This window comes from Molossus molossus, unplaced genomic scaffold (genome assembly GCF_014108415.1).
Source record: "Molossus molossus isolate mMolMol1 unplaced genomic scaffold, mMolMol1.p scaffold_m16_p_12, whole genome shotgun sequence".
Lineage (NCBI taxonomy): Eukaryota > Metazoa > Chordata > Mammalia > Chiroptera > Molossidae > Molossus > Molossus molossus.
This window is the reverse complement of record NW_023425347.1, coordinates 9,941,627-9,954,542: the sequence shown is the minus strand read 5'-3', so window position 1 is coordinate 9,954,542 and position 12,916 is coordinate 9,941,627. Positions and strand designations below refer to the sequence as shown.

At 42.8% G+C, this 12,916-nt stretch overlaps 1 protein-coding gene across 1 annotated transcript in view; it reads right to left on the bottom strand.

Moving 5' to 3' along the window:
- The window catches only part of CDYL (chromodomain Y like), a 243,172-nt gene that overhangs the window by 30,882 nt on the left and 199,374 nt on the right, over positions 1 to 12,916 (bottom strand). The gene's annotated exons all lie outside the window — the stretch shown is intronic.

Sequence of the window (12,916 nt, the reverse complement as noted above, 5' to 3'; positions counted from 1 at the left end):
ACCTTCATCCGATCAGTAAAAGTAAAGATTCAAAAGAAAATATAGCCAGCTTCATCTTTTTCTGCTGGGCACGTCTCAGTTTTACCCATTGTTCAGTTTGTTGATTTGGAGGCTACTTTCCCCCTTTGTCCGTTCACTCCAGAGTCCGCAGTGCTCCTTTCTCATAGTCACAGAGATGCAGGTGTCTTTGAGAGGTGCACACGGAACATAGTGATGAAATGGAAGCCAGTCCACTAAAAGCTTTGCTGCTTTTATTATTTTGTATGGGGCCTCAAGAGCAAGTGAGGATGCTACTTAGAAGAGTTTGTTTTAAATAAAATACAGTGCTTTTTAATAAGTAGGAGTTTTTAAAAAGAAACTTTTTAAAAAATGGAAGTATACTCATGTACAGAAGAGCCACACATCCTAAGAGTGCAGCTTAATGAATTATCACGAAGTGGACACATCTGGCTCACCAGCTCCCAGACCAAGAGTGAGGACAGTACCCGGGGCATTGTCCCCAAGCAGCCACTGGGGAGCATGACAGTAATCGCGTAACTGCTAACGCCATAGGCTAGTTTTGCTTGGTTTCAAACTTCATAGAACTGGAATGATGTAGTACACATTCTTTGTGGCCGGCTTCTTTTGCACTATGCTATGTTAGTGAGATTTGCTAACTCTGCAGAGTGGTTGTTAATTCATTTTTATTACTGTAAGAATTTCTTCTATAAATATATCCACTCTCCTGTTGATGGACATTTGGGACTCTAATGAACAGTGCTGCTATACACCCTAGTACACATCACTGGTGGCAGTATGTACGCATTTCTGTTGGGTTTATGTCTAAGGAGCGGAAGTTCTAGGTAATAGTGTTCAGCTCTAGAGGACACTGCTAAAGAGTTTTCCAAAGTGACTGTGCTATTTTACATTCCCACCAGCAATGGGTGAGTGTTTCAGCTATTCTACTCTCGCTAACACTTGTCATTAACAGCCTTTTTTTTGGTACATGCCCCTAGCGGGAACCGAACCCAGGACTCTCTGGTCCGCAGGCTGACGTTCCAACCACTGAGCCAAACCGATCAGGGTTAATGGCCTTTTTGTGTTGTTGTTGTTAATCCTCACCCACAGATATTTTTCCACTGATTTTTAGATAGAGTGGAAGGGAGAGAAAGAGAGAGAAACATCGATGTGGGAAAGACACATCGATTGGTTGCCTCCCACACGATGCCAACCAGAGCCAGGGATTGAACCTGAAACCCAAGTACATGCCTTTGACCGGAATCAAACCCAAGACCCTTCCACCCTCAGGCATACACTCTAACCACTGAGCCAAGTCAGCCAAGGCTCTCAATGTGCTTTAAAGTTGTCTGATGACTTATGAAGCTGAGTGTTTTTATATACTTTTTGGCCATTTGGATACCTTTCCTATTATTTTTATTTGGTGAAATGCCTGTTTATCTTTGAAAATTAATTAGACTATTATTATTGTGGTAACATATAGATAACAGAAATGTATCATTTTTAAGTGTACAATTCATGGCATTAGTATATTCAAATTGTTGTGTAACCATTGTCATCATCTATTTCCAGGTTTATCTCTTATGCCTTTTTCTTCCAACTGGGATATCTACTTTTTTCATATTAATTTGTAGAAATTTTTTACATATTCTGGATACAAAATCCTTTGTTTTATATATATACTACAAATATATTTATCCATCTGTGACTTACCTTTTCACTCTAATTGATGAAAAATTTCTTAATTTTATAATTAAAAAGCTCTGCACAGTAATAGAAATGATCAACAAAATGAATAGGCAACTACAAAATGGAAGAAAATATTTGCAAACCCACATCTGATAAGGGATTAATATCCAAAATATTTAAGGAATTCATACAATTCTATAGCAAAAAATTAAACAAAAACCCCACAAATAATAGAATTTAAAAATGGGAAAGGGCCTGAATAGACATTTTTCTAAAGAAGACATTCAAATGGCCAACAAGTACATGGAAAGTGCTCAACATTATTCGTCACCAGGAAATCCAAATCAAAACCACAATGAACCCAGCTGGAGCAGCTCAGTTGGTTGAGTTAGCTGGGGGGAGGGGGAAGGTTACAGAGAGCCACATGGAAGCTTTGGGGCAATGTAGATGTTCACTCTCCTGATTATGATGATAGCTATATCTCAATAAAATTGTATCTCAGTTGTACTTTTTTCTTTATTGATTTTAGAGAGAGAAGAAGGGAGAGGGAGAGAGAGAGAGAAACATCAATGAGAGAGAACCACCTCCTGCATGTCCCCCCCTGGGGATGGGGCCCACAACCTGGGCATGTGCCCTGACTGGGAATCAAACTGGCGACCTCTTGGTGCACGGGTTGATACTCAACTACTGAGCCACACCGGTTAGGCTCATTGTACATTTTAAATATGTGCAGTTCACTGCATGTTCATTAGCCCTCAAGAAAGCCATTAAAAAAATTCTCCTGCCGGGCTGGTGGATTGAGGGTCATCCCATGCACAAAGAGGTCCAAGTTTGATTCCCAGTCAGGGCACATGCCCGGGGTTGTGGGCTTGATTGCCAATAGGAGGCAGCCAATGGATGTTTCTCTCTCACGTGGATGGTTCTCTCTCTCTCTCTAAATAATAAAAACATTTTAAAAATCTCACACACACACACACACACACGTGTGCACCCATGCAGTTTGCAATGAAGCAGATCAGGTTACACTTTAATTACTCCAGTTCCTGTATCTGTTTTTCCAAACCTGTCCGCTTGCCGGGGCCATGGTTCTTCTAAGCGCTCTGGTCCCAGGAGAGAGCAGCCCAGGAGCTGATTCTGGAGCTCCCACGTGGCAGCTGGCGCCAGGCTCACTGCTCCACGCCTCCGTGATGGTCCCGGCTGAGGAGAGGACTAGCTGGAGGTACAGAGTAGGAAACACTTAATCCTACAGCTGTCTCATCCCCATGACACGGACAGTCACTGCAGCTTGTGACTTGAACATCAAAATCTGCAGGGCCCATGACAAGAGTCCCTCTTCTCCTTGCAGTGGGGAGTTCTTCCCTCCTCCTTCTGGGAAAAATGGAAATTGATAAGTGGGGGCTGGGTGTGAAAACTGTAAGGGAATGAAGCACATGAGAGAGACCCCATGATGGAGCTGAGGACTGCTGTTCTGATAGTCACTCACCTTTAGAGAACAAGAAGTATAGGTCATTTCCCTCCAAACTGTGTCTGTGTAATAGTTTCTCACTCCAGGAGGCTTTAGAGATCCAGAGTAATAGAGCTCTCTAGTAATAAAGGAAAAACAAAACAAAACAGTGGTTCCCTGGCTGGTTTGGCTCAGCGGTTAGAGCATCAGCCCTTGGACCAAAGGGTCACAGGTTCAATTCCCAGTCAAGGGTATGTTGCAGATTTTGTTCCAGTCAGGGTTGTGTGGGAGGCAACCAATTGATGTGTCTCTCTCTCATCAATGTCTCTCTCTCTCTCTCTCCCCTCCTCCCTCCCTTCCACTCTATCTAAAATTAATGGAAAAATATCCTTGGGTGAGGATTAACAAAAAAATAAATAAAAATCAGTGGTAACTGTCACAGCTAACAGATTGCTACTGAGAAAACTTTTCAGAAAAGTGTAAAAATCAACAGATTATTATTTTCTTTTACCCAAAAGATGCCTCAGATCTATAGGAGGTGCCTTTTCCAGGGGCTGCCCTCTGGCCCCTGGTGGTCAGTCGCTGCTGTCAGGTCTTTGGTGAGGGATTAGAAGCTGGGAAACATGTCCCCATGCTAGCACCAACACTTCATTAACACAGCACTGAGCCTCAAAGCAAGATGTGGGCATCCTGCCCCCTCCCCACAAACAGCTGGCAGTGGACTATGGGTGACTGAGGGCCTGAGTGTTGAATTGTTTGCTTCACAGTAAAATCCAAAAAGTTCATGTGATATATGAGTGGCTGACTCTTCAACATGAGGATGTCCAGTCCAACAAACTAGAGGCCACATTAAGAAAGGACCCGCTGAGTCTGGCGGGTATGGCTCAGTGGTTGAGCATCGACCCATGCACCAAGACTTCGCCGGTTCGATTTCAGGTCAGGGCACATGCCCAGGTTGTAGGCCCGATCCTCAGCGGGGGGCATGCAGGAGGAGGCCATTCGATGTTCTCTCTCATCAATGTTTCTCTCTCTCTCTCCCTCTCACTTCCTCTCGCTCTCAAACCAGTAAAAAAAAGAAAAAAGAAAGGACCCACTGAAGCTGAGATCTGCAAGTGGGAACAAGGGCTAAAAAGTCGATGCTCCTATCTCTGAGGGCATCAGTTTCCAAATATCTGGGCAAGGCCCCCTTTGGAAATCTGGGTTCTGGAGACACTGTCTTACAAAGGAGGCAAGAATACACAGTGGGGTAAAGTGTATTCTTGCCTCCTTTGTCATAGATTAATTGACCATATAGGTGTAGGTTTATTTCTGGGCTCTCTATTCTGTTCCATTGACTATGTGTCTATTTTTATGTTAGTACCATGCTATTCTGATTACTATAGTAGTATAGTTTGTGAATAATTCCATTGGTATTTTGATAGGGATTGCAGTGAATCTGTGACTGAGTGAGTCTGTGCACGGCCCACCAAGAGGAATGCCCGGGACTCCAGGTGCCCTTCATTTCACTTGGATGCAATTCCTGCTGGTTTTTACAACCATATGTTTTGGGGATTCCTCATCCCAGCACTGGTGCCCTGTGCTGGGGACCCTAGGGTGAGGCTGGGACCTCATTCTTCTCAGCGGGGAATTCTGAAGCCAAGATATTCCTTCCAATTCTTAATCACCATACTGAAGGTGTGGGACCTACTCATTCTGAGTCTCCGCTCCTCTGACTGGTCCTGTCATGGCTTGTTCTTTATATGCTTAGTTGCAGGACTTCTGTTCGGCTCGTCTTCCGGTGGTTCTCAAGGAAGGATGGTTGTTCTATAACTTAGTTCTGATTTTGATGTGATCACAGGAGGAGGTGAGCATAATGTTTATGCACACCCCCATCTTGACTGGAAGTCTCACATTGTTTTAAAATGTTGCACAGAATTCCATTGTACAGGCATAACATTATTTATGTATGTGATCCCTAGCAGGGGTGGGGAACATTTTTTTCTGCCAAGGGCCATTTGGATATTTATAACATCATTCGAGGGCCATACAAAATTATAATTTTAAAAACTAGCCTGCTCTATTTGGTCAGGCTAATTTTGTTGTTTTTTTTTTATCCTCACCCGAGGACATTTTTCCATTTTTTGTTCAAATAGAGTGGGAGGAAGAGAAAGACAGAGAGAAATATCAATGTGAAAGGGACACATCAAGTGGCTGCCTCCCGCACGACCCCAACCAGGGCCGGGGACAAACTGCAACCGAGGTACGTGCCTTTAGCGGGAACCGAACCAGGGTCTCTCTAAACCGCAGGCCGATGCTCTAACCACTGAGCCAAACCGGCCAGGGCTGGACTGATTCTTTGTGTTTTTATTTTATTTTCTCAGATAGAGCAGGTGGGAGAGAGGGGGGAAGAGAGAGAGAGAAACATCAATGTGAGAGAGACACATCGACTGGTTGCCTCCCACACAACCCCAGCCAGGGCCGGGGACAAACTGCAACCGAGATACGTGCCCTTAGCGGGAACTGAACCCCGGTCTCTCTGGGCCTCGGGCCAATGCTCTAACTGCTGAGCCAAACTGGCCAGGGCAGATTGTTATTGTTTTCAATTAATTAATTAATTTTTTATTTATTAAATTGTTTTTGTTATTCTTTGTTGTTTTATTTATTTATTTTTAATAAAGTATTTTATTTTATTATTTTTTTATTCTCACCCGAGGACATTTTTGCATTTATCTTCAGATAGAGCAGGAGGAAGAGAGAGAGGAAGAGAGAGAGAGAGACACATTGATGTGAGAGAGACACATTGATTGGCTGCCACCCACACAACCCCAACCCGGCTGGGGACAAACTGCAACTGAGGTACGTGCACTTAGCGGGAACCGAACCCAGGCCTCTCTGGTCCACAGGCTGATGCTGTAACTGCTGAGCCAAACCAGCCAGGGCTATTCTTTGATGTTTTAATCCTCACCACAGGATATGTTTTTTATGTTTGTTTGTTTTTTAAATTTATTTTTTAGAGAGAGAGGAAGGGAAAGAGAAACATCAATGTGAGAGAAAAACATCTATCAGCCGCCTCCTGCATGCCCCCTACTGGGGATCGAGACCACAACCCAGGCATGTGCCCTGACTGGGAATCTAATCGGAACCTCTCAGTCCAGGGAATGATGTGATCCACTGAGCCACACTGGCCGGACCAGAGGATATGTTCTGGTTGATATTAAAGAGAGACAGAGACAGAGACAGAGACTTTGATCAGTTGCCTTCTGTATGCACCCTGTACACAATCTGGGTGACTTTTATTTCTTTTTAATTGAGGTATTAATCGACATATAACATTATGGTAGTTCAGGTGTGCAAGATAATGATTCTATACAGATGATTCTCTAGTTAACGATGGGGTTATGTCCCTATTAACCCATCCTAAGTTGAAAATATCATGTCAAAAATGCACTTAGGCCCTGGCCAGTTTGGCTCAGCAGGTAGAGCGTCAGCCTGCGGTCCAGAGAGCCCTCGTTTTGGTTCCCGCTAACGGCATGTACCTCGGTTGCAGTTTGTCCCCGGCCCTGGTTGGTCATGCGTGTGGCAACCACTCAATGTGTCCCTTTCACGTCGATGTTTCTCTCTCTCTCTCTTCCTCTCTCTCCCTCCCACTCTACCTGAATAAAAAATAAAAAATGTCCTCAGGTGAGGATAAAAAAAAATGCACTTAGTACTACAGCTGATCATTGAACAGTATGGTTTTGAACTGCATGGATTCACTTGTAGGTAGATGTTTTTCTCAATCAACAATCTGAAAAAACTTGTAGATGAACCATGTAGTCTAAAACAGACAACATAAACTTATAGTATCGATAAATACAGTATAGTACTATAAATGTATTTTCTCTTCCTTATGATTTTCTTAAGATTCTCTTTTCTCTAGCTTACTTTATTAAAAGAATACAGTAGCCCAGGATGGTTTGGCTCAGTGGTTAGGGCGGCAGCCCGCGGAGCAGAGAGATTTGGGTTCGGTTCCCGCTAAGGGCACGTACCTCGGTTGCAGTTTGTCCCCGGCCCCGGTTGGCGTTGTGTGGGTGGCAGCCAGTCAATGTGTCTCTCCCACATCAATGTTTCTCTCTCTCTCTTCCTCCCTTTCTCCCTCCCACTCTATCTGAAGATAAATGAAAAAATGTCCTCAGGTGAGGATAAAAAAAAAAAATAGCCCTGGCCAGTTTGGCTTAGTGGTTAGAGCTTTGGCCTGTGGTCTGGAGAGACCCAGGTTTGGTTCCCGCTAAGGGCATGTACCTTGGTTGCAGTTTGTCCCCGGCCCTGGTTGGGTCGTGTGGGTGGCAACCACTTGATGTGTCTCTTTTATGTCGATGTTTCTCTCTCTCTCTCTCTCCCTCCCCCTCCCACTCTATCTGAACAAAATATCAAAAAATGTCCTTGGGTAAGGATAAAAAAAAAGAAAAAGAATACAGTATAAAATACATATAACATACACAATCTGTTAATTGACTATGTTATTGGTAAGGCTTCTCTGGTCAACAGTAGGTTATTAGTAAATTTTGGGGGAGTCAAAAGTTATATGCAGCCCTGGCCGGTTTGCTAAGTGGTTAGAGCATCGACCTGCGGACCAGGGAGTCCCAGGTTCGGTTCCCGCTAAGGGCACGTACCTCGGTTGCAGTTTGTCCCCAGCCCCAGTTGGGGTCGTGCGGGTGGTGATCACTCGATGTGTCTCTCATGTTGATGTTTCTCTCTCTCTCTTCCCCCCTCTCTCCCTCCTGCTCTATCTGAAGATGAATGCAAAACTGTCCTCAGTTGAGAATAAAAAAAAGTTATATGCAGATTTTTTACTGCATGGGGGTCAGTGTTGTTCAGGGGTCACTGTGGAGTGTGGGTGTGTACCCTGGAGACTGTGGCTGACCAGGGCCTGCAGCGCCTGACACTACTCAGCCTCACCAGAGTATCATACACGTATCACCAGAAATAATCAAAATTCAGGATTCGAAGTTCAGGTTCTACTAAATGCATTTTGCTTTCACGACATCGTAAAATAAAAAAACTATAAGTCAGGGACTGTTTGTATTTGTATATATTGTGAAATGATCACCACAATAAATCTAATTAGAATCCATCACCATACATAGTTACAAATTTTTTCTTGTGATGAGAATTTTTAAGATCTGCTCTCTCAGCAACCTTCAAATATACAATATAGTGTTCTTAGCTATAGTCACTATGCTGTACATTACATCTCCAGTGACTTATTTCATAACTGGGTTTGTACCTCTTGACACCCTTCACCCATTTTGTCCCTTTTGCTGCCACCCCCACCCCCCTGCCCCAGCCCCTGGCAACGACCAATTTATTCTCTGTATCTGTGAGCTTGGTGTTTTGTTCTGTTTTCAATTCCACATATAAGTGAGATCATTTGTCTTTCTTTGCCTAACTTATTTAACTTAGCATAATGCCTTCAAGGTTCATACATGTCACAAGTGGCATGATTTCATTTTTTTTTCCTGAATAATATTCCATTGTTTCTATTATTTTCTTGTCTAATTGTCTGGGCTAGAACCCTCAGTATAATGTTGAATACAGTGGCGAGAGCAAACAAACATCTTTGTCCAGTTTGTGATTAGGGTGAAAGCTTCCAATAACATCACTAAGTATGCTGTTAGCTGTGGGTTTTTCACAGATGTTCTTTATCAAGTTGAGGAAATTTCTTTCTGATCCTACTTTGTTAAGTGTGTGGATGTTGGGTTTTTAAAATGCTTTTCTTTTTGGTATTTATTGAGATAATCATTGGTTTTGTCCTTTATCAATATGGTATATTAGATTGATTTTTGTATGTTGAATCAAACTTTCACTTTGGGGATAAATCCCACTTGGTTGTGGCGTATAATTTTTAGAAGGTGCCAGATTATTTTGTTGAGGATTTCTGCATCTATATTAATAAGGGGTATTGACTGGGTTTTCTTTTCTTGAGATGTCTTTGTGTGGTTTTTGTAATAGGGTAATACTGGTAGTATAGGCTAAAAATGTTCTTTTGACTTGTCTTTTGTGGGAGCATTTGTGAAGGATTGGTATTGATTTCTTTTTAAGCATTTGATAGAACTCATGAGTGAAGCCATCTGGTCCTGAGATTTCTTGTGGCAAGTTTCTTGATTACTGACTCAATCTCTTCACTTGGTGTATTCAGGTTTTCTATTCCTTCATGAGTCAGTTTCAGCAGCTTGTGTCTTTCAAGGAACTAGTTCATTTCATGTAGTTTATCCAATTTGTTGGCATACAATTGCTCGTAATATTCTCTTATAATTCTTTTTGTTTCTCTAAGGTTGGTGGTACTCTTGCCTTTCACTCAGATTTTAGTAATTTGAGTATCCTTTTTTCCTTGGTCAGTCTAGTTTATCTTTTCAAAGAACTAACTTTTGATTTCCTTGATTTTCCCTGTTTACAGTCTCCATTTCACTTATTTCTCCTCTAATCTCTATTTCCTTCCTTCTGTTTGCTGTGGGTTTAGTTTGCTCTCCTTTTTCTAACTTCTTAAGATGGTAGGCTAGTACGTATTAAGTGGGTATTTATTTATTTTGTACTTTTTACTTTTTAAATCCTCACCCGAGGATATTTTTCCATTGATTTTTAGATAGTGTGGGAGAAGGGGAGAGAGAGAGATCAATGTGAGAGACACATCGAATGGTGGCCTCCTGCACCACTCCAATCCCGACCAAGGCTGGGGATCGAATCTGCACCTGAGGTACGTGCCCTTGACTGAGCATCAAACCCGAGACTCTTTGGTCAGCGGGCTGGCGCTCTAACAGCTGAGCCAAACCAGCTAGGGCTATTTTCTACTTTTTTTTCTTTATTGATTTTTAGTGAGAGAGAGGAAGGGAGAGGGAGAGAGAGAATCATTGATGAAAGAGTATCGATTGGCCGCCTCCTGTATGCCCCCACTGGGGATTGAGCCCACAACTTGGGCATGTGCCCTAACCGGGAATCGAACCGGCGACTTCTTCGTGCATGGGTTGACGCTCAACCACTGAGCCACACCGGCCAGGCTATTTTCTACTTTTTAAAAATAGGTGTTCTCTTATATAATTTATTGTTTGCTTGTTTTTTAAATCTTCATTCATCTTTGTTTACTAATTTCTCTTGTAAAGGTATCTTTTTTACTGTTCAAAAATGTGTTTCATTTCCACATATTATTTAACTTTCTAAATTTCTTGCAGTTGAAGGACATATTTTGTATGATTTAAATCTTTTAAGTCACTGAGACTTGTTTTATTGCCTAAAATATGGTCAATATTGGGAAATGTTCATGTGCACTTGAGAAGCGTAAGCATTCTGCTGTTGGGTGTGTGTTAGGTCTACATGGATGATAGTGCTGTTTAAGTGTACCATTTCCTTGTAGATCTGGTGTCTAGTTGTTTTTTCCCCAGAATGTTCCATATAGATTATATTTATATCTCCAAGTTTTAGAATACAATGTACAATTTAGCAAAATAGGAATTAATGTTAAAACTCATTAGGCTTTATCATTTATCTTTTACAAATGCGTGTATTAATTCATTACTCACCTAAGGACATATCTTTAAAATCATAAAGTTGGTTTTGAAATACTGAATTTTTTTTACCACACCAAAAAAAGTAACTTCTAAACCAATGTTCACATTATCCAATGCCATTTTCACCAAAGCAGATATTTATCTGTGTCTTCAGAGACACTGTCGGAATGTCACCCATTGGCCAGGAAGGAGTTCCCGGAATATAGTGAGCCCTTCCCCTGTGACCAAGCAGTGAGGGTGTTTATTTCTAAATGTTACTATTAAGAGCTTCGTGGACTGGTTCAGCTCCTACAGATGCAGAAATAGTTTGTAGATTGTCAAAATTCTGATAAATTCAGCCTCCACTTGAAAAAAAGTACTAAATCCTGAGCTGCCAAGTAGCTCAAACCACCCACTTTGCCCAACTGTCCCACTTCCGCGACAGAACCTCTGGCCAGATCAGAACAGACTGGGTTTTCCAGGCCACCCTCTTGCCCACCCCCAGTGCCAGGCAGACAAGTCAGGCTTCTAGCCCTGGTCAAATACCCTAGATACTTGGATCTCAGTGCAGAGGTTGTGATTTAATTGGTTTCGTGTGCAGCATGAGGGTTTTTAAGCAATCCAGGTGACCCTAATGTGCAACGTTTGACAACCATTGCTCTACACTTCCCATAGTCAGGTTCTGCCTCAATCTGATTTTGGCAAGTAAAGTCAAGTTGTTGAGGAAGGCAGGCACACAGAGCAGTGGAGTGTGAAGAGTAGTAGCTACTGCTGAACGCCAGACCACTTCCAAGGCTGTAGCTGAGGTCACCTGCCCTCCCTGGACCCGTTTCTTCACCTGTAAGCAGGGATGTGCAATGTCGCAGATCCTACCTCCCACACTCGTTCTGGGATTTACACAGGGCCTAAGCTTCCTCCGAGGACTGTTGCCACCTGCCTGGAGTCTCTGCCTTCTTGTGGAGGCAGGGCTCCCCGTCATGATCTGGAGGCCATCGGAGTGCACTTTAGGACAGGAGGGCATGGGCTGGGGGATACTGGTTATAAGATAGAAAGGTCAGTGAAGAGGCCACCAGATGGGCTGGTTGGCCTGGAATTTGGGGTAAGCAGATGAGACTTAGCTTCCTGAGGGCTGTGACAAACAGGGCCCACAGAGCCACGTCCCGGGCTGGGCCTTTCATGTCACCATTTGGTAGGTACCAATTCAACCGCAATATATACATTTCCCTGCTCCTAGTGGTGTGACATTTGTTCACACTAGTGTTAAGTGAAGAGGTCATATGGGAGGGTTGGAGCCTGTGATGTGGCCACAGGGGAGCTGGTCAAGAAGGCTGGCCCCTGACCCTATGGGCTCCTGCTTTACCTGGACTAAGTGGACCCTTATTGACCAAGTAACAGGGGCCGAGGAGCCGTGTGAGCGGCCGAGCCAGGCGCTCTCCCTGCACTTCTCTTCATTTACATCGTGGGCATGGACTTCCCTCAAAGATCTGAAAGTTTGGGTTCTTTTGATTTCTTTAGTTTTCTTGCTAGGGATGTCAGAAACTAAGCTACCAAAAGATTTCTTTGACAGCTCTCATTTTATAAAGTGATTATATGTAATTAAGAAATGTTACATCAATATCCTAAAAAAAAAAAAATCACATGAGCTAGCAATGGTTAGAATAGCACTGGCACTTACCTAGGTTTAAGTGCCAGCCAGTTACTATCATCACAGCTGAGGAATCAAGGCCAAGAAAGGGATGGCCCTGGTCAAAGCCCTGAGCAGGCAGGGTTTTCTCTATTTCGAGGGCCTGAGCAGTGTTTCACCCCAGGGGCTGGGAGGTACTAGGGGAAAGGACTTGATAAACAGGACAGTATGTTTTTTGTGTGCATATCCTTTTAAAAGCATATAATGGGTGTTTTTGACATGTCTCACCTAAGAATTTAGAAGTATTTCATTTCTTTTCCACAGCTCTGTGGTTGTGGTATAATTATTTAACACAAACCCTATTTAGGACCAAGTACGCTGTTCCTAACTTTCCACTATTAGGAACAATCCTGAGATGAATTTAATTGATATGTATTTTTATTCTAATTTCTGGCAAGAATTGCTTCATTAAGATGAATCCTTACAAATAGGGAGTTACTAGGTCTAGGTTTTTAATACTTATTTTGACAGTAACTAACAAATTCTCTTCTAAAGTTCAACTAACTTCTACCAACATAAAAGGCTGCATATTCTGTCACTCTCACCAAGACTGAGCACGAACATACTGACTTAGTTCCCTACTTGCAAATCCTGAAACACAGA